The sequence below is a fragment of the Macrotis lagotis genome, chromosome X (genome assembly GCF_037893015.1).
Source record: "Macrotis lagotis isolate mMagLag1 chromosome X, bilby.v1.9.chrom.fasta, whole genome shotgun sequence".
NCBI classification, from domain to species: domain Eukaryota; kingdom Metazoa; phylum Chordata; class Mammalia; order Peramelemorphia; family Peramelidae; genus Macrotis; species Macrotis lagotis.
This window is the reverse complement of record NC_133666.1, coordinates 542838363-542861653: the sequence shown is the minus strand read 5'-3', so window position 1 is coordinate 542861653 and position 23291 is coordinate 542838363.

Sequence of the window (23291 nt, the reverse complement as noted above, 5' to 3'; positions counted from 1 at the left end):
TATAGCAAACAGCCATGATCTGCTAGATTTATGCATTGAAAATTCACTATTTTTCTAACAGATGACAAGTACATACTACAAGTACAGTCCTCAAAATATCCTTGAAAATTCAACAAATAAACTATACTGGAACAGGATATTTTCAATGACAAAAGTGTTGCCTATGATCACTTGGATATAACATAAGTGCACACAAATTAAAAGATTGTGGAGTGATTAATTTCTGTAATCCCCATTGCTGCGGGAAGCAGCTCAGGAGTTTTGAGCTTCAATGACTTAAGCCGATCATGTCCAGATTTAGTGTGGTAAAAATATTGTGAGTCTCTTGTTGTGGTTAGAGAAATTAACTCTTGTGTTATTCAGTTGGGATGTAAGACTATGAATAGCCCTTACATTTCCAGTCAGAGTAAAAAGTTAAAACAATTTTAAAAGCCTTAAAAAAATTAAAAGCAATGCTTTCAGAATAGTTCCAGTATCAAATGCTTACAATTTCCAAGGTAAATGGAATGAACAATTGTCAAAATGTAAAGAACAAGTACAAAGAAATCCAAACCATATGGATACAGGATGAAAACAAATATATCTACTAAGAAACATCAAACAAATGTCTGAGTCAAGATTTGTTTACAGAAATGGAGTGCTTCATAACAGTAAGACAGGGTTTCTATTGTTCTTCGGTTTTGACTGACCCTTCACAACTATTATTGTAGTTTTCTTGGCAAAGATTTTGGAGTGGTTTGCCATTTCCTTCACCTCATTGTACAGATGTTGAAGCTGAGGCAAGCAAGGTTAAGTGATTTACTTGCACAGGATCATATAAGTGGTAAGTATCTGAGTTCGGAGTTCAGATTTAAATTAAAAATGAGTCCTTCTAATTTCAAGAACAATGTTCTTTTCTCTGCACAATCTAGTTGTCCATATATTAACACTAGTATTTCATAGCACTTTAAGATATACAAAGTACTTTAAAAATATTAGCTCACTTTGTCCTCACACAACACTTGAAAGTTTTGCTATTATCTCCTTCTACAAATGAGGAGAATAAAGGCACAGAAATGTTATGTAACTTAAAGTTGTATATTTGAACACAGGTCTTCCTAACTCTGGGACTAGAAATCTGTTCACTGCCCTACCTAGCTTTTGTCAGTGATACACTAAAAACTTTCCATATTCTTCATACATTAATTAATGACCCAGTCTACACTGAAAATACAAATCTCAAAATGTTTCTGTGAATTCAAAAAATAATGTGCTCTTGTACTGGAGACCCTATCAAAAATAAACCATCTCCCCAAAACCCAGTTATAACATGCTTCCATTGAAGCATGATTTTATTGATTTATTTTTTTGTGTAGGCAATTCCTGTTATATGACTTGTGCTGGTTAACACAATTAGTGAACTAGAAAATTTGAGAATAAAACAAGAAGCCTTTTGTGAATTGATGCAGAGGAAAGTGAGAGCAAAACTAAAAGAACAATTTATATAATGGCAGCATCCCAGAGGAAAATAACTTTGAAATACTTTAGAACTTCGATCAACACAATCACAAGTTTAGAAGAAGGTTTCACTCACCTCTCATCAGAAAAGTAATGAATTTAAGATGCAGAAAGAGACATATATCTTTGACCATGGTTGATGTGGGGAAAATATTTCTAGACCATCTAGATATGTATCTAGGGATTCTTTTGAAAATTTGATTAATTGGGGAGGGGAGTAGTTAAAGAAATTAATTGTTTTTATATTTATTTTTAAAAATACATGAACATATGTTTTGTTGACCAGAAATAAGTATATATAATAAAGTCACTGGAAGAAGAAAGGTAAAACAAGGCAAAAAAGAAAAGAAGAAAAAAAAAGTCTTGTGATTAGAACTAATGAACCTAGGTTCAAATATTACTTTTACCACCTGTAAGTTATTAGGTGAGTCACTTAACTGCTTTTTCATCATTTATACAATGAGGAAGCTGTATTAAATGATCTCTATGGATTTCCACTAGCTCCAGATCCCCTCTAGAGGATGTGAATAGTAATGAAAGCAATATTCCCCACCTTTCAGGCAGTCATAGGGATTGCAGGGCTCTTCCTTTCCTTAGAAACTTCCACCTGTCCCTTTCTTCTTCTATGGTTAGAATAGCTCTTCCATCAATAATAAAGAAATCAAGTCTAGTTCTGCTCCTTCCTTTTTCCCCCACCTACAAACTACAAGCAACCAAACTCAGCTGGGACTCCTGGGAGTTCCTGGTTAGATTTCATAGCAACAAGAGCCACCTGGTCAATGGGCTTTATGTGGACCAGAAACTGAGAAGTATGAAAGATGAAGTTCTAACTCCTGGAAGTCTACAGATAAGCTCTGTCCATTTCCCTGACTCAACTCACAACTTTTAATATTTTAGTGGGGACTGATGGGGACCACATTATCTCTGGATTCCTACCTATGTTTAATTTCCATTCTAGCTCAATTGGCTAAGTTATTTTTAGGATCTGATAGATTTTCTGCTCATAAAAAAGATAGTAAGAGGCAGAATAACAGTATGTACAATCAACCCTTAAGCCAGAAAGACTTGGGTTCAGGTCCTACCTCTGGTATACACTAGCTATGCGACCCTGAGCAAGTCAACTTCTCAGTGCTATAGACAGCTAAGACTAAGTTTAGGAGAATGAGTAACTCTGCCTTGGTAAAAGGAGTTAGTTTCCTCATTTGGAAATATCCAAAATCAATGAAAACACAGTTCCTGTCCCTCCTTCTAAGAAAAGGAAGTACATTGACTAAAATTCTTGGTCTGAAGTTGGGAAGGCTCATCTTCCTGAATTCAAATCTAGCCTCAGACACTTACCAACTGTGTGACCCTGGATAAGTCATTTTTTCATGTTTGCCTCAGTTTTCTCATCCATAAGATGAGTTGGAGAAAGAAATGGCAAACCATTCCAATATCTTTGCCAAGAAAACACTAATTGGGGTCAATGAAGAGTTAGACACAATGGAAACAATATCATTAACGTGGATTTTCAGTTGGTCTGTTACAAGCAATTCTAAAGCAACCAACTTCCCAGGTAGTAACTTCAGAAATCAGGATTTTTTAATATCTAAATTTTTAATGATGTTACACATTGTGGCCCAATGGAAAACAAGATAGTAGGCGATTAGATATATAAGGCTATCTACTTTATTCATCTAAAGAGGGAAGTCTTCCAAATGTGTTATTCGTACAGTGCCTACATCTTCACTGGAATCTTCTAACCTTAGGGAAATAGAAGCCCTTTTGTGGAGATTTGGTTTTTCTAGTCAAACGAATACTATTTAAATTCTAATGCTGCTAATATATAACCTTAAATAGATTTCTCTAGGTCTCAGAAAGAACTAGAGAAAGGATTGAACTGGATGCTCCCAACTCTTGAGACATTCATAAATCAAATTTACATAGTGATTTACTTCCTCCTTTATACCTAATTCAATAATATAAAAATCTGTTATTTTTTTTCAAGAGGCAGAGGAGCACAGAAGAAATATGGCTAGTCTTTACTGGATCCAGGAAAACATTAGTTTAAGTCTTTCCTTTGACATATATATAATGTGTGACCTTGGGCAATATCTCTCAGGTCTATCTCCATTGCTCCAGTCATTGGTTCACTGTACTAGTTCATGGTTCATCACCTCTCATTATACTACTTCAAAATAGGAAGGGGGAAGTGGAGGAAGGAAAGGGAATAGCATTTATATGGTACCTACTACATATTAGGCAATATGGTAAATACATTTTCTTACAATTATTATCTAATTTTATCTTCACAACTCTTTGAGGATAGTGCTATGATTATGCTCACCTTATATTTGAGAAAAACAGAGGCAGGTAAGAGGTTGTATGACTTGCCTAGAGTCACATAGTTAGTGAGTGTCTGAGATGGTGCTTTTACACAGGTTTTTCCCTTCTGCCCAGAATACACTTCCTTTGGAGTACATCCATCTCTTTGCTTCCCTTGCTTCTTCCAGGGTTGAGTTCAATGGCCACCTCCTTCAGGAAGTCTCTCCTGATTCCTCTCCACCCACACAATCTAATTTCTTTTCTGCAGAAATTACTTTGCTCTTAATGTATACAAAATCTGAATTTTTATAATACCCATGTTGAATGAAGTATTTATTTAAGACTTTCTATGGGTAAAGCACTGTGAAAATATAAATAAAAAATAAGTCAGTCCCTGTACTCATCTTCTAGTGATGTAGGCAATACATATGAAGGATTTCTGTATAAATCAGAGGGAAAGCTTATATAGTCCTTGGGGATACAACAGCAAAAACACATGATGATGCCTTTTCTTTCATGCCATTTCTATAGAGAAGAATTGTTTCCATTTCTAATGGTGAACAATACCAAGGACCTGGAGGATAAGAGCTTTCTTTTCAGAGTCATCAGTAGATGTGGCTGCTGTCCTGGGCAGATTTTTGTCTATTTGGTTCAAGGTCCTGGGAAGGGATATGGTGGTCAAGATGGTGGTGGTGGTGGTTTGACCTGTCTAGTACATCCTGTCTCCTATCTCTCCCTCAAGCAAGTTTAACTTGCATAAAGTGAAAGTTGGTGGAGAAAATTGGCCCATCCTTTATAGGAGCTGATTCCCTAAATGGAGGCTTTGAGGACTGTGCTAGAAGCAAGAAACAGTGGTTCTTGGGATTTCTGCCGCTCCTAGGGGCTCATGTTCCTATCTTCCTATTGGTGGCAGTTGAACAACAGTGATTAATAGTGATAATAAAAATGAGCTCCTCTTCACAATGATTTCTCAACTCAATGATGGCAGAAGGCCCCAGAATCAGAAGCAAGACTGGTGATTTGGAGATAAATGCTATTCTAAAGGGTCTTTGGCTTAGAGTCCTGGAGCCATCTCTGTCAAGGTCCAAGAAGATACTAGTGGTCAAGGTGGTGGTGGTTCGACATGCCCTGGGCACACTACCTCCCACTTGCCCCTCAGAGTGTCTGTTGCTTCAAGGCAGTCTGACTTGCTTCACCTGTGAATGGCAATATAACTTCTGAGGGTAGTTAGTGGCTAACTCACTTTTGTACGGATATATTCTGAGCCTAATAGAGCTTCTGAGATATAGTAGGCATTTGATAGATGAATATGCATTCATCTATCAATGTAAATAATGCACATGATTTACCTTTATATCTGATGTTGAGCAAGGGAAATGATAGGATGACCTAAAAATAGAAGGAAACAGTTTCTAACTTATAATATTTGTTTCAAAAGTGTATCTATAAATCAGTTGCTTGGAAATGGGAACATATTTATCCCCATAGAAACCTATAGTTGTTGATTAGATCACTAGCCAGGAAAAGCCATAGAAGCCTCTTGATCATCTCTCAGGAATACTCACACAGAATTGAGAGAAAAATTAGACCAAATAACAATGGTCTCTTCCAAAAAAAAAACTATTTGATTTTGATCAAAGGCTTCATCACATTACTTTGTCTTCTCCTTATCCCTAAAGGTCCAAGTATCCTGCTCTTTCCCCTTACCAGGCAGTGTATGGAGATAAAGCGCTTTCCTCCAGCATCACTTGTGCATCAATATTTAAGAGACATTAGTAACTACAGTGGTACTAGTGAACACCTGTAGTTAATGGAATCTACAATTCTAGGAAGTAAAAACTAGCAAATGCAGAGGTTTTCCTTAGAAATCATGTCTTTATATCTAAAAGTCTATGCATTGCAATGGCTACTACGCCATTGCAAATCAATAGACACAAGGATTAGATAGGTCAAAATGGGACCAGTGCTATAAGGTATTTTATAGGAAGCCCCATTGGAAAGATAAGGTACACATTTCATTGATAAACTAGTTTTGGGGGATGTCCCAGATTATTAATCTGAGGGAACAGGGATTTTGCCAGCACTGTAGTATTAGATATAAGGATTTTATGTTTGTTTTTAGAGGGAGCCTCTGAAGTTGTTAACAGGAAAAGGGGATAATAACATTTTACATGCTGTTGGAAAAGTTTTCTATTATTTCTTATAATTTCTTGTACTGTACTAACCTTTTATAAAACTCATTTATGAATAGTAGTTACTTTATAAAACAACATAGCATATTATAATATTAAAAATAAAGACAAAAGTACCTTGACTCAATTGAATTGGAGATGGACTGAGGATTTGTATCTTGAATCATCCACAGTGCTTTCTATGAGACTTTTACAAAGTCATTAATCTCTTTATATTTTAATATCCTTATTTCAATTAGGAACCATTCACACTCTCAGGTCTCTTGGTAGTATTTTCAAAACCTAAAGTTGCTAACTAGCTGCTTTCTGAAATGGGTTTCTTTGTTTTTCTTAGGGTAGCTGGCTCACTGAGAGACTGTTATGTCATTTGCTCAGTCTATTTATTTGACTCATTTCCTCTGCAGAAATATAAAGAATAAGGAAGTGTTGGTATTCTATTGCATTATAAAATGGTGATATAGTAGCAATGTATTATAAATGGTTATATTTAGTGATGTATTATAATGCATTATATTACTAATGTAGTAATGGCTATATTTAACAGTTAGATGTCAGTGAATTCTAGGCCCAAGCCAAAATGAGTCATACAAAGGTATGATTTCCTTTTCCCAATGTAGAACTGAACCAGTAATCTTAAAAATCCCATTTTCTAACATTCCAAGATGGATTTAGTGCATGAAGAAATATTTGAAGTAGGAAATATGATTTCAGTCCCTTCACACTGAGGTTCATCTGCTTTGTCTAACTTGCTATTATTATTGCAGTGGTGCCATCTTCTGGTCTATGCTCAGTTGCAAATCAGCTGAATGAACATCAGCAGTGTTAGCTTGATGCTTCTTCTGGAGCTATTGTCAGTGCTCAAGCAAATTTTTTTTGCTTATCTTTTTACACTACATTCATGTCTAAATTAAAAGGAAAAATATAAAGTTAAAATGCAAGTATGGATGATCTCATAATTAGAAACTATCATTACTGATTCTGCAGAATAGTGTTCTAAATGCTTCCTGAATAAGGATCCTTGAATTATTTCAAACAAAATCTTATCTTCTGTAAGAAACCTTTCCCCATTTCCCTTAATGCCAGGGTCTGCTTTCTGACATTATCTCTAACTTTTCCCGGTATATAAGAATATGTCATTTTTAATATGCATATTGGACCTGCTTTTTCAATACCAGTGCATCTATATCTAGTTTCATAGAGGTTGTATTACAAAAAGTATTTTCAAGTTTCTCATTTGAAATTTTTGCTCTATTTCTACTTTTTGTATGCTTTGTATGTGAAAAACATTGCTCCCAAACATACATACTCTTTAAAAGAGACATTGTGTACAGCGCTTGTTCATGAAATGCCCTTTTCTTTAGGTGGGTACAACCTATAAAAGTTCAATAAAGACACAAATATATTTTTCTTTAAGTTCAATGTGACTGCGATTCCATACATTCTGTTTTCAAGTTTGCAGGCAATGTATTGATATCAACTGAGAATGGAGTAGCAAATATACTGAAGTGCAGTTGGTGTTTTCTACAATCTTGAAATCTATTCCTATATATCTATTCTTATTGTAAAAAAGCAACAAAACTGGTGGTCTGTGAGACTGCACAATGCTAGCTTCATGACAAAGTTGAGCTCATGTTAGTTAAGGTTAAGTTGGTTTGTGATATTGCAACACTGGGACATGGGTTCATTTATTTCTTCATTATCTTATATTTATTTATCTTGGAATCTTAATGTTTTCCCACAATAGAAAGGAAGGAACCTTGTTTTTTGTTTTCCTAATATATTCATAAATTCCAAAATGCTTGGTGAATTAAAATTGTATTGAATTCTTATTGTTTATGGCTCATATTGGTACCAACTGGGAAAATATCAGTGGTCTATGTCAGAAGGATACAGTAGAAAACTCATTGGATTTTAAGTCAAATGAACTATATTTGAATTTGAGTTTTGCCATTTATAAACCATATGACCTTGAACAATTTCTCTAAGTCTCAATTTCTTCGCTTATAAAATGAGGATTTAGACTAAATTACCTCTAAGATTTCTTCCAACTCTTAAAGTATGAGCCTTCATTTAGTTTGAACTTAATGCTTTTCATGTAAATTTTTTTATTTTTTCCAATTATATGTAAAGAATGTTTCCAACATTCATTTTTATAAGATTTTGATTTCCAAATTTTTCTCCCTTCCTCCCCCTCTCCCCAAGATGACAAGCACTGCAATATAGGTTATACCTGTGCAACCATGTTAAACATATTTCCACATTAGTCATATTGTAAAAGAAGAAACAGAACAAAAGGAAAAAATAAGAAAAAGTACAAGAAAATGAAAATAGTATGCTTGGATCTATATTCAGATTCCATCAGTTCTTTCTCTGGACGTTAATAGCATTTTCCATTGTGAGTCTTTTGGAATTATCTTGGATCATTATATTTCTAAAATAATCATAGTTGATTCTCATACAATGTTGCTGTTCCTATATACAATGTTCTCCTGGTTCTGTTTACTTCATTCAGCATCAGTTCATATAAGTATTTCTAGGGTTTTCTGAAATGTACCTACTAATCATTTCCTATATCACAATAGCATTCCAATTCATTCACATCCTGGAACTTGTTTAGCCATTCCCCAATTGATGGGCATCCCCTTGATTTCCAATTCTTTTAGTACCACAAAAAGAGCTGCTATATACTTGTAGGTATTTTTCCTTTTTTTAATGGTCTCTGAATATAATGTTTTAAATAGTATTTAAATATATATATATATATATATATATATATATGTTTTAAATAGTATTTAAATAGCATTAAATGACTAGAAGTCTAGAAAATGATATGGGAACCAAGCATGACCAATAATTCCTGTCACTGATATTAAGGGAGAAATATCTCCCTTATAAGAAACATTCCACTAGAGTTTCTATCATTTCTACCTAAACTATTTATTCTTCCTCATTAGTGAAAATTAGATTCAAAGTCTCACCATCAACCAACATTTTAAAAGCTATGCTCTCGGAATTCAAAGAAAGGCAAAAATACAATCTTTGCCCTCAGAGAACTCCTATTCTTTCCCAAGATGATTATTAAACTTTTTTTTTTAATTTTTGCAAGGCAATTGGGTTAAGTGACTTGCCCAAGGTCACATAGCTAAGGCAGTATTAAGTGTCTGAGACTGGATTTGAACTCATGTCCTCCTGACTCCAGGGCTGGTACTCTAGCCACTGGACCACTAGTTGCCTATTCTAAGGCAGCTTAGTTGCCAAAATAGATTATTATGCTAAATAAACCTATCACACTGCAGAAATTATAAGAATAAAACCCTGTGTTTTATCTTGGTTAAGCAGAGGTTCGGAAGGTAGAAAAATAACCCTGAATAAAGATTAGGAGTCTAACTGAGGAATTTATAGACAAAATAGAGACAGAGAAAATTTTTCAGGTACAGCAATCACATATATCCTCTTAGGTCATAAAACTTTGTCAAACAATCATAATCTCATGTACCCTATAAGGAAATAGATCTAGTTAAATAGACTCTATAGGTAGAATATGTCAGGTTGCAATTAAGCTACATTTAAAGGGTTCCCAATGGACTAATTGAAGAGAGGAGATAATCAAAGGCTTAGAACAAAAAGAATCCCTTCACAGTTGGCCAATTCATCCTGGAAAGCTTAAACTTCCCCTTTGGCTTCTTACCTGAGGATTATCAAAAAGTCTTCCCTTAATAATCATTAAATAAGTCATAATTTTAGCCAGGTGAACTTATTATTAATACGAGGCAGGCTTCAATCAGCCAAATAGTCCAGGAGGAACAGCATAATAAAATTAAATAAAAGAAAAATTTTAAATTCTCATAACAGTGGGGATGGGGGATTGATGTTAGCAGATACTTGGGGAGTTTTGAGAGACAGAAGGGCTAAAAGGCTAAAGATAGGTGTCAGCAGTGAGTCTAAAATGGTAAATTCAAGTGAATGAGGAACTATTAAGGTGCCTGAAGAATGACAAACATATCCAGGTCTTAAACTGAGAAAATCAAAATTTCCATGTTGCCCATCAATGGAATCAGAGTTCTGAGGGGTCACTGTATATCAAGCCTAGTAGAGATGATAAAATCTGGTATTGAAGATAAGAGGGAAAAGAGAGTAAGAATTAGAGAAGAGGAAAACAAAAAAAGAAAACAAAAAGAAAATGGAAAAGAAGAGATTTGACTTCTTGCCTTTTTTAAGATAGCTTCAATCTTTAAAAAGTTTAGTTATTGAGGCAGCTAATGGTCCAGTGGATAGAGTACTAGCCCTGGAGTCAGGAGGACATGAGGCACTTAATACTTACTTAGCTATGTGACCTTGGGCAAGTCACTTAACTCCATTCTCTTGCAAAAAATTTTTTTAAAAGTTTAATAATCATCTTGGGAAAGAATAGGAGTTCTCTGAGGGCAAAGATTGTATTTTTGCCTTTCTTTGAATTTCCAGAGCATAGCTTTTAAAATATTGGTTGATGGTGATACTTTGAATCTAATTTTCACTGAGGAAGAATAAATAGTTTAGGTATAAATGATAGAAACTCTAGTGGAATGTTTCTTATAATTTATGAAAGATAAGAAGAAATTCAGCATGTTTTGACATGGATCCCAGATCCAAGAAAAACAGATTTGAAATGATTTAGAAAAAAGAGAACAAGTTTCCCTGGATCCCTAAGAGGGATATGAAATGCCTAAGAAAGACATTCTTAAGACACAAAGGAAGCAATTCTAATGAGAAGGAAAAATTGGAGTTGTCTAAAGAGACCAAAATGCATGCACGATGAATTCACCAACCAATTTAGAATTTTATAGTTTTCTTTTATTTTTTTTTGGCAAGGCAATAGGGTTAAGTGACTTGCCCAAGGTCAAAGCTAAGTATTAAATGTCTGCGGTCATATTTGAACTCAGGTTCTCCTGACTCTAGGGCCAGTGTTCTATCCACTGGCTAGATAAAACTAGCTGCCCTTCAATTTAGAATTTTAAAAGAAATTTATTTTTAAAAAATGAAAACAAGTCCAGGTAACAATGGATGAATATAGGAGTATAGTTTTGTCATATAAAAATAGGTTCAGGACTGCTAAAACTTAGAATGGGCTAAGGTTGACATGGAAAGCTAAGGGCTTCAGAAAAGCTTTCTTCTCTATATTGGGAGAAAAATGAAGATATTTCTATGGGTGATGGGGCAATGATAACTGGCTCCAGAGAGAAGCCAGTTTGTTAATTCTTAGTTTGCCTCTGCTTTCCTCTGTCAAAGGGAATGCCCTTTGTCCTGTAAATGGGAGAATAAAAATCACTCACAGAGTAAATACCCAAATTGAGCAAGAATATAAGAGAAACATTAAAAGAAGCATAGCTTGCAGGAATTGAGAGGTGATAAACCCATTGTACTCTATCCTCTTGACCTTATTTGGAGTAGTGCTAGTTAAAAAGGATATAGACAAACTGACAAATGTCCAGAGAAGGTCAAATGGATGATGAAGGTCGTTCCATATATCATAAGGCCATGTTTAAAATTAGGCTTAGTTGAATTCAATCAGATTTAAGATTTTAAAAATGCAATAAGCAATAATGGACCATAAAATTCAATTAAAACCCACTTATTAATTAAGAATTTAAAAAAAACTTTAAAAGGATACAGTTCAAATATTATTTTCATAAGATTAAAAATACTCGGGGCAGCTAGGTGGCTCAGTGGATAAAGCACCAGCCCTGGAGTCAGGAGTACCTGGGTTCAAATCCAGTCTCAGACATTTAATAATTACCTACCTGTGTGGCCTTGGGCAAGCCACTTAACCCCATTTGCCTTGCAAAAAAAAAACACATTAAAAAAAAGATTAAAAATACTCTTCTCTGCCTCCAATATAACCAGGCAAGAAGAACTCAAAGCACATGCTATAAGCAATAAGCCTTGCAAGAGTCTGATGTTAATCAACTAACAGTGTTTTCTATAAAAATGTCTAGCAACCGGTATTTCCCCAAAGGAATGAAAGCTCAGTATTCTTTTGATAGTCTTTCTCCCTCCACTAAGCCTTTTATACTCAAAGCCCCATTGTGGACAAAACACTACCTGAGGAAAAAAGGGAAAGGGAATATACAGGATCCACAATTGACTGTTCCTTTCCAATAACTATCAGTCGATCATACTAGACCATTTCATAGGAAGTTTGGTTGCAGGCACTGGAAATACTTAATCTGGAGAAGGGAAGATTCTAGAGACACATGATTGTTATTTAAAAGGAAGGCAAAAAATAAAGGACAATCAGAAGCAGTAGAGGTCTCTTTAGTCCCAAAGGGTAGAAGCAGGAGTAATGGAGTGAAAGTGGTAGAAAGGTAAACTGAGGTCTGATGGTAGGAAATGTTTCCTAATAATTAGAGTTGTTCAAAAGTGGGATGAGAGATTATGGATTCTGCTCCTTGGAGGTTTTCTATTAGTGTCTGGATGATCATTGTTAGATATGTTCTAGTGGGGTTTCCTTTTGTATAAAAATTGAATCATATGGCTTCTGAGGTCTTTGTTATCTTTCAAAATCTCTGCTCATAAAATCAATATTAACATAATCTACTAAACATGCTATTAACTTAAAAAAATAAATGAAAAAAGGTCTTTGACTTTGATTTACACAATTTCTAAGAAAAGTTTATACTAGAATTCATAGCAGATAAAGAGTTGGTTTTAGAGTCAGGAAGATATGCTCAAGTATCACTTCTGATAAATTGACTTGGACCAAAACTATTAGTGCCCCAGGTAACTGTGTGATTATAAGTTGTAGAGAGTGAACCAGACTGCTTTGTAAGAGAAAATTTTTTAACTGAGAACTACCTACTCAGAAGACATTGCAGGTCCTGTCAAAACAAACTAACAAAAAAATTTCTTTTAATGAGACCAAAGGAGCTCTAAAACTACTGCAGGAAGCTAACATCTGATGGCCTTGTCAATTTGAGAGGTATGGTGGCTAAAAGCAATGGTAACTTGAAGTAAAAACCCACTCACAAAATATTACAAAAAGATAATAGAAGAATTTGAGCAATATTTTTTATGAAACAAAAAAGAATAATAAGGACAAAATGGGGCAGCAAAATCAAAACAAAACAAAATGAAATGAAAAAAAAAACCTTTTGTGAGACCTAGTTAAGCCAAATCATCCCAAGGGCATTTGTAGATAAAAATTGAAAGAAAGCAACAAAGTCACAAAATGCAGCAGATATAATGCTTTACTCCTACACCAATTAATATATTTAGCACTGGGAGGGAGCATGAAATCCATTGAATACAAACCCTTTATTTTGCAAAGAAGGTAAGTCAGGCATAAAGAGGTTGTCACTTGGCCAAGGTCATAATATTCTCATCAACAGGAATAATAGAACCAACTCATCTGGACTCAACCAGTTCAGCAGCCAGTGTTTTGATGTGAGGAAATGGCAACAGAAATGAAGAAAGAAACTGGGAAGAATGGACTGAAGTCATCAAGCATACAAAGAAGAATACTGTGCTGTAAGAAATACAATTTTAAAAAGTCTCAAAGATTGATGTTGAAGCTATTTCAAAGAGGAAAAAATTCTCAAGGAAGAAAAAGGGTTGTAGATTAATGACAAACAAAAATAGTGATCAAGAAGATGTTAGGAGCACTCATTAAGTGCTTTATAATCTCTATGAATTTTTAAAGTGATTTTTGTTCAATGGCATAGTTAATGAAAATAAGAAAGAAAGAAAACTGACTTTTATAAATAATTTTCTACAGGAGACATTTTTTCAGAATCATATAGTTGATTGAAAGGTATTTAATTTAAAATCTTATTGTGAGTATACTGGCTGATCACAACAAAGTATTTCCACTTAGTAGAACAAGTTCCAGTTTTAAAATCTCTCTGTCAAAAGAGGAGATTCCTTGAATATGTTAATATGGCACAACATTCCATGACAGCTGTGACCAGCAAGGTAACTATTTAATAGTCTTCAAAATGTCAACATCAAACAAAGCATCAATAGAAAGACATATGCTCTGCAAATTGCAGTCATATGGGGATTAAATACCTGGAAAAGTCATCTATGTTGAAGGCTGTATAATTTTTTTCAAATTGGTATTTTATTTTATTTATTTTTTTCCAACTACAAGCACAAAATAGTTTTCAACAATTATTTTTGTAAAGTTTTGAGTACCACATTTTTCTCCCTCCCTCTACCCTCTGACAGAAAGCAATCTAATATATTCATATTAATCATGTTATGAAAGAAGAATCAAATCAAAACAAGGAAAATACACTAGAGAGAGGAAATATATAATATGTAAAAACAAGTTTTAAAAATTGAGGATTGTCAGCTTTACTTTGTATTTAAACCTCCATAAGAATTCTCTGGATATGGATGGTATTTTCTATTGCAAATCTTTTAGAATTGTCTTTGATTATTGTACTGCTGAAATGAACAAGTGCATCAGAGTTGATCATCATCCAATGTTGCTGTTAGTGTGTACCATGGTCTGGTTCTTTTCACTTCACTCAGTCTCAGTTCATGCAAGTCTTTCCAGGCTATTCTGAAGTCCCATCCCTTATGATTTCTAGTAGAATAGGCTCCATCACATTCATATTCAAGGCTGTATGATTTTATTTATTTTTTATGGTTTTTTTGCAAGGCAAATGGGGTTAAGTGGCTTGCTTAAGGCCACACAGCTAGGTAATTAATAAGTGTCTGAGACCGGATTTGAACTCAGGTACTCCTGACTCCAGGGCCAGTGCTTTATCCACTATGCCACCTAGCTGCCCCCAGGCTATATGATTTTAAAGGAGAGACAACATGCAAACAAATACATATATGACTATATAACATATATATGATATATACTTATATATGTATATATCAAGCTATATCAGGAATAAATAGAAAAGAATTATCAGAGGGCAGAAACTAGACTCAACTCATTCCACTTGGTATCTGCTACTACTCTGACTGATTTCAACTCCATGGAACAAAATCCCCCCTTCTGGGTATTCTCTAGAGCTACCTCCACTCCTCCTTCTGCCTCTTTTGGTGTGTGTTCCCTCCATTTCTACATTATAAATTCCTTTAGGACAAGGGTTATCTTTTATTAATTGTATTGCTAGAGTTGACCAGCACAAAGAAGGTATTTAATACATCTTAATTGGATTGGATTAGATTTGAAAGCTTCCTATAGAAGGCAGGAATTAAAGGGACATAAAGAAAGTTAATAGTCTAAGTAGGGTGGAGAGCATTACTAGACATGAGGGACAGCCAGGGATAATATTTGGAGCTGTGAGACAGAATGTCTTATTAATGGAATATCAAGGAAGCTAGTGATGCTGGATCCAAGTGTTTATAACACAGAATAAAGTGTTAGAAGACTGAAAAGGAAGGATTGAGCTAGGTTATAAAGAACTTTTAATGCAAAATAGAACATTTTGTATTTGATCCTGCAGGCAACAGGAAATCCCTATAGTTTATTGAGTGATGTAATCCTCATTATCATAATGGGGATAATAATACTCAAATTTCTTATGTCACAAGATTGTTGTGAGAATTAAATGAGATATTGCATTCATGTACTTTATAACTATTTGAAAATGATGTAAATGTGAGTAATTTTAGTAGTAGTGTTGGTGGTGATGATGGTGGTGGTAGTAGCAGTAGTGGGGAGTAATGGTAGTATTAGTGGTAGTAGTAGTAGTAGTAGTAGCAGCAGCAGCAGCAGCAGTAGTAGTAGTAGTAGTAATAATAGTCATAATAATCTTAGTAGTTCACTGTCATTATTCATTTCTTCTTTGGGAAAGGACTAAAAGGGCTAGAGTTTCATAAGCAGAACCTTCATAGGGTTAGGAAGGTTGAGGAAACCAATGGATAAAACATCTACAGAGACTGTTTTGCTCAAGGAATTCTAAATATCTTTAGGATTGAGATTGAGCTCTTTGAGGGGGTTCACTTTCCAAGATACCCATTAATGAAAGAAGTTCTCACATTTCCCTGACTTTGTGAAAAGCTGATGCTGCTGAATATGAGACAGGAGAGTGAATGCAATGGGAGGAAATGAAAATATTGATTGAATAGATAGTTCCCTTTCCCCACACCTCATTCTAAGAAGTACTGTGACATCAAATTCACAAAGTACTATAGTACAGCAGGGGAGTTTTAAAGATTGAGTAGCTTGGATTCAGTTGGCTATTGGAACCTATTTACAATTACTAAGAAAAAGAATAAACTGGATTGGAATTTTCTATTAGAAAAAGTAATCTAAAATCATAATATAGAATGAATTAGAGGAAGAAGAAGAGAGATCACTACAGCAGTCCAAGACAAAAGTACAAATAGGCTAGACTATGGAACAGTTGATTAAAATAGCAAAGTAAGGATGGCTAAGTTGTTAACATAGGGTCTAGGGGTTTTGGCCTCTGTTTTGAGGAGGAAATCTAGAGTGATCTGAATTAAAGTTATACATTAAGAGAACTGTTGGGACAGCTAGGTAGCGCAGTGAATAGAGCACCAGCCCTGGAGTCAGAAGTACCTGAGTTCAAATCTGACCTCAGACACTTAATAATTACCTAGCTGTGTAACCTTGGGCAAGACACTTAACCCAATTTGCCTTGCAAAAACCTAAAAAAAAAAAGAGAGAGAACTAAGGATGTCAGGAAAATTCAGTCTATGACATAGAGTTGCAAACCATTATTTAATGATTTCATTTTCTGCTTACATCAGTCCTATGAGGTAGGTGGTAAGTACTCTATCCAATTTATAGATGAAAAGACTGATCTTTGGAGAAGTTAAGTGACATACTTATTTCATCTAGCTAAGAAAGTGTTGAAAGTAGAATTCAGAACCACATCTCTTTAAGTCTCATACTCTCTATTGTAACACACTGTCACTTTAATAACTATTATGTTAACAATGTCCATAATGATCATCAAGAATGAATGGATAGGGCAGCCATGGATAGAGCATGGACCCTGGAGTTAGGAGGACCTGAGATCAAATCCAGCCTCAGACACTTAATAATTACCTAGTTGTGTGACCTTGGGCAAGTCACTTATCCCATTGCCTTGCAACTCCCCCCCAAAAAAACCCTAAATGAATGAAGGAATGAAGTATTATTAAACCTTTGCTATATTCAAAGCATTGTACTGAGAGCTAGGGATAAAAACATGAAAAAGAAAGACAGTTCCTGCTTGCAAGAAACTTCAATTCTAATAAGGGAGACAACACACACACACACATACACACACACACACACACACATACATATATATATATATATATATGTATATATGTGTGTGTGTATATATATATATATATATATATATATATATAGAGAGAGAGAGAGAGAGAGAGAGAGAGAGAGAGAGAGAGAGAGAGAGAGAGAGAGAGAAGGTTTCAGAAGCTGCAAGATCCATGGGAAAAGTGTCAAGGTTCTTAGGGAACAAGACAAAGCAAATGTCAATTAATCTCTCCTCTTTTTCCCCCAGTTTTCAGTTGTAGTTGTAACACCTGTAGGGGCAGTGACAGGCTGCACTTTCAGAAGCATTGTTTCCCAAGATGCTGGCTGAGAACAATCAAGAAAAGATTAAATTATGTTCAATGTATTCTATATAAAAATAACAAGTTATATTGTTCTTTTTAGAAAGTTTCCATAAAAATGGTTCAGAAGTCTGACTTCCTAATGATTCTGAATTTACAAAAGAAAGCAAACTTCTCTAATGGTATGTATCTTGTATAGGTATAAGAGTAGCAATTAGACCATGATTCCACTGGATATTTCACAGGAAATTCCCAGATGAGGATTCTCCTCTCTACCAATGTAGATTAGAACCTTCTCTGTGTCTGTAGTCTTAAAAAGCCAGCTAGGGTGCTGAGAGTTTAAGTCACTTGTCCAGGATCACACAGTCAATATGTAAAATTAAATGTGTCAGAGGTCTATGGACAAAGAGTAGCCAAAAGCCACCTGTTTTGTTATTTGACTAAATAGCTTTCATCCAATCCAGTTTCTTTAATTGCCCTTTTCACAGATTTGAATAATTGTTTGACTGACCCGACAGTTTTGAAGGCTGTGTCAATTTGACTTTATTAGGTAAGAGTCAAGAGCTTTGGAAATGATTGTTTATACAGTCATCCTACCATGCAAAATCTTGCAATAAAAGTCAAAGGGTTTATGGGTAAATGGATTTAGGGGCACAATATTCAAAAGCTTCATCAGTGATATATGTAAAAATCAGACAGGAACTTAATAAAAATGATAGTACTGTTTTATGAATTCCAAGTGGTTAAAAATACATAGATTTTGTTATTGTTCAGTCGTGCCTGACTCTTCATGACCCCATTTGAGGTTTTCTTGGCAACGATATAGAGTATGGGGCAGCTAGGTGGCACAGTGGATAAAGCACCAGCCCTGGAGTCAGGAGTGCCTGGGTTCAAATCTGGTCTCAGACACTTAATAATTATCTAGCCGTGTGGCCTTGGGCAAGCCACTTAACCCCATTGCCTTGCAAAAACCTAAACAAAAAGAAAAAAATATATAGAGTAGTTTGCCATTTCCTTCTCCAGCTCATTTTACAGAAGAGGAACTAAAGCAAATAGGGTTAAGTGACTCATCCAGGATCCCATAATTAGAATATGTCTGAGATCAAACTTAAACTCACAAAAATGAGTCTACCTGACTTCAGCCCCAGTACTCTACTCACTGTGCCACCAATAATCGTAGGATCCAAGGTCTCAGGATGCTACTAGGTTGGGCCCTGGTTCCCTTGGGGATGACACAGTTGAGTTGCTGTAAGAGAACAGGATTGAGTGAGCTGCAACTCCAATGTCAGGGGTGGGGTGCAAGGGGATGAGGAGGGAAGAGACAGAATAGTTCTTTTTAGGTCACAGCTTCTATTGCACTAGAAGATATATAATGAATATGGTATCTTACCTTGATAAAAGACCTGAAGTTTACACGTGGAAGTATGTGTCCTAAGGGCTACAGGTTATGAGTTAGTGTAAAGTGATACAATTTTCAGTGTTCTCTTACTATATCTCCAAATGAAATCTTGAATAATCATAAGTAATGTTCAAATCATCCCCTAACATATCAGTTGTGTGGGAATAAATTCATATTTTCAAAGCAAGCATTACAGCAGAACTCACTGTAGCTCTTCTTTGTACAGCATCTGTTATAGCACAAAGGGATTTTGGGTGCTTTCCAGACATTTTTTTTCTAGAGTGCTAGTGATGATGGCAGTAATGGAAGGTGAAGAAAAATCTTTTGAAACAACAAAATTTCTGTTATTTTGAACAGATACTTGGAACTTCAAGACTAGAACAAGCTGATCAATTTGGGAATTTGATGAGCATGTTGATTCTTAATAGTTATGAGCTCCGTGAAGTCAAGGATAATGACTTATGTAATCTTCTCAATCAACTAGAAAGTGGTCTGCTTATAATATATGCTTAATAAGTGTAAGTTTGATAGAATTAAATTGGCCAAGACCAAATCAACGTCCTATGTATAGGGAATAAAAGGACATTCACTGTACTACTGTTAAATCTCTGGACACAAGGTAAAGAAAATATTGTGATGCTTAGTTTAATCCTAAAAAATAATTCTTATTATTAGTATTTTTTCCTTTATTTCCTTTCTTTTCACTCACTACCTTATACTGCTGAATTATAACTACAGTTTTATGACTGATATATCCTGTATGACGTTTATTCATCAAATGGGAGGAATCCACACAATTCATGGCTTGACTTTCAAGGCTTTCATTTTTAAATCCCATGAAACTCTCTTTTCAAAAGTAGGATCACTGAAGTCAAGTTCTATGAAAAGATCATTCTCTTTTCTTAATAACAATAGTCTGGCTCCCTTTCTTTGCATTATGTTTCTCTTATCTTGATAATTAATATTATCTAGAAGAAAGATTTAAAGCTTCATTTTTTTTTTGGTCCTACAGTTGCTCCCAGATAATCTTTCTAATCAAAATGCTCCATTATATTCCTCCTCCCAGTGAATTTCCCAGAAAACATGCTTTCTTTTATAATTTAACAAAAAAGAGGGAGAGGTCACTATAATCAAGTAAGATGAAATATTTTATTAGTTTTGCCCATTTTTAGGGTTTGTTTAAACTTTCCCATTGATTTAAATGTAAGAAAGCCCCACAATTTTCATTCTTATTAAAAAATGTAAACACGTTTTCATGCTAACCTTTAAAAAGCAGTCATAAAATCTTGGAGCTAGATTTAAGTCTGCTGACAGTTTCAGTGTAAAATTTAGATAAATAAATTCAACTCGTATGATGGTATTTTTGATGTGTGTCAATAGGGGAGGAGAAGACATGTTTTATATATACATATATATATATAAAATCTGTGTACAAATATGTGGATAAACAGTACATATATGCTTATACATATAGTATTCTAAACATCTTAGAGCTGTTTTAAGCTTTAAAAACCATTTTTAAGTTTTAATATCCATCAAAAAGCTATTTTAAATTTCAATAATTATTTAACAGCTATTATAAATGCTAATTGATTAATAAAATGCAAAGATACTAAATAGTGGCAATATCCAAGGTATTGATCTGCTGTTAAACCTGTGCCCTGTTCCCATAAGGAATGGCAAAATTAAAATGCTATAGATAAGAGGACAGGACTAGGTACATTGCAGTTCCAAGGTTCTTGGTGGAAGGGGTTAGAAGGGATAGGCAGATTATTCCTCTATATCTCATAGCTTCTACTGCACTCGTGGATACATAATAAATATGGCATTTTTACTTTTTAAAAATGATCTGAAGTTTATTTGTGGAAGAGTGTGTCAGAAGAGTTGTAGCCTGTGAGTTCTCTGTGTGTGTGTATGTGTGCTTGTGTGTGTGCGTTGTATGTGTAAGTGTGTAATCAGCTATAAAGCCAAGGAATCAATTTACATAAAAAGTAACTTGAAAAGAGGAGATTCTTTTCTCCTCTTATTTCTATCAAATAAGAGTATACTGGATTGTGAATAGATAAGATCACAGATCTAGCACTAGAAGGGACTTCAGACTTTAGACTGGTCCAACCTCCTCACACAAGTTCCAGGGAGGTTATGATTTATCATAAAAGAAATAGGTATCATTGGTGAGATTTGAACCATATCAATAGGCAACATGAAATGGAAGACCAGACCTTTTCTCTGATTCTTCTGATAATCTCTCAAACTTCTCTAAAACAGAATTTATGTGTCAAAGATAAAGCAATTTCAACTGTTTTGAGGATCTGACATCAAGAACCAAATGAAGATTAAAAAGTTCATTAACTAGTGAATAACTCAAGCCCACTCAGCACCTCTTCTCCAATAGCCCATGGTCATCCTACTAACTGAGCTTACCTATGGACTTGCAAAAGATTGTAATGCTGATGTATACCTGACCCTCCATGCTTTCTTTTCCATATCTGGAAATCCAAACCCTAAAATATAGAAATTTGCTGAGGCTTTGATAGCCAGTCAGAGTAGCATTGAGCTCCATAAGGAAATGGGGGCATAACATATATCTAGACTTATAAAAACAACTCAACTCTATACCCCAATTCCACCTCCTCCCAGAGACGTATACTCCGAAAGGAAGAAATTTGCTGAAATTGTAATAAAATCTGTTTGGCGGACCTTGATATGACTGGGTCAAAAATTTGAGGAACAGAGGGAAAAGAGCAAGACACCATGTGAGGAGTGCTGTGGGCAGGATTGAGGGGGTGGGGCAGTGTCTCAGATTCTACTAAGCCTGAGGGAAAGAGCACAGTATTAAGTGGACTAAGTTTCTGTCTCTTGAAAAGTCACATGGGTCAGAAACTTTGGCTAGAGAATTATCCAATGTGAAAAGTGGCTGAGAAGCTTTGAGATTCAGTCCCCAGGGAAACCATCATCAGAGGAAAAGGAATCAGAAAGTGACAAATAGAGGAAAATAAGGGGGAAAAGAAATTATCAAAGATCTAAATAGGAAGAATAGTCAAAGACCTTGAGCATAAGAAGAAAAATCAACAGACAAGACACTAAAAGCAGAGGAAAAATGTGGTCTCCACATCAAAAATACAAGTTCAGAATCTATGTATACATACTGTAAAACAAAGGAAAATGATTCAACATATGATAAGGCAGAAGATGTGGATTCTGAGAACAGAAAGAAGCACAACATTTTGTTCTGAATGATTTAAAACAGAAATGAGAATTGTGGAAGCAGAATTTATGGCCTGTACAGCAGAGATAATTAGCACAATAGAAGAACTTGAATCTGCAGTGGTGAATCTCACCAAAAATACAAAGTGAAGGACAACTGATAGAGAATGCAAAAACAAGGAGGTGAAAGATAATCTGAACCCAGTTTCTCTTTTCATTATGTCACATTGCTTCCATAACCACAAATTGTAAAGATTTCTTCAGAGGAAAACCATCTGGCCATTATTGAAAGTGAAGAACTGTTAGATAAACATTTTCCTTACTCTCCAAGTCAGACCCACTAAGAATACTGCGGATATTATCATATTACTAGTTAAAAGCAACGTTCAAATAAAAAAAAAAACGATGGCAGAAAGACAGTTTCAATACCAAAGAAATTAAAAGGGAAGAGGGAGGAATATTTGCAATTTTTATAAACTTAGAGAACTGAAAGTCATAGAAGTAGTTTTAATATTTCAAAGAAGGAGGGGCTCAAAAACACAGAAATATATGTTCTTGGCACTTCTACTTCAATCCCCCCCCTTTTTTTGCTTTACTATAACATAGTCAAACTTAATGATAGGAGCTGCTCAGGATTATGTTTCTTTTGAGATTGAATCCTCTCTATCATCCCATTCTCAAAGCCCAGATTCCTCTGACAAGATTTCCCTTATCTCTCTCTAAATAAAAGGTCTGAATGAACTGCTAACTATATTTTTTAATGCCTTTGGTTATGTCATCTTAAAATTAGATCCCTCAACAGAGGCGATATACTTCAGATGTTTATTTATGGGATAATAGCTTTCCTCTGATAAGCTCAAGGCATTTCTCAGAAGACATTTGCAAGAGACAGATGTAAGCTGATTCTGGAACTTCATGAATGCTTTCTTATCCTTTCACTCTATGACATATTATTATAAGAGCCACTTTTCTTTTACATTTTCTTTCTCGATTGATACTGAGAAAAACTTTCCCTGCCAATTCCTCCTTGATATTTTACACTTCAAAATTAATTATTCTCTGCTTGATCATTGTGCCTTGGTTTCCAATGTTTTCAGTTATCTAGTCTTAAAATTAATTAAATAAAATTTCTTGTAATTTATATATATATTATTTATGCATAG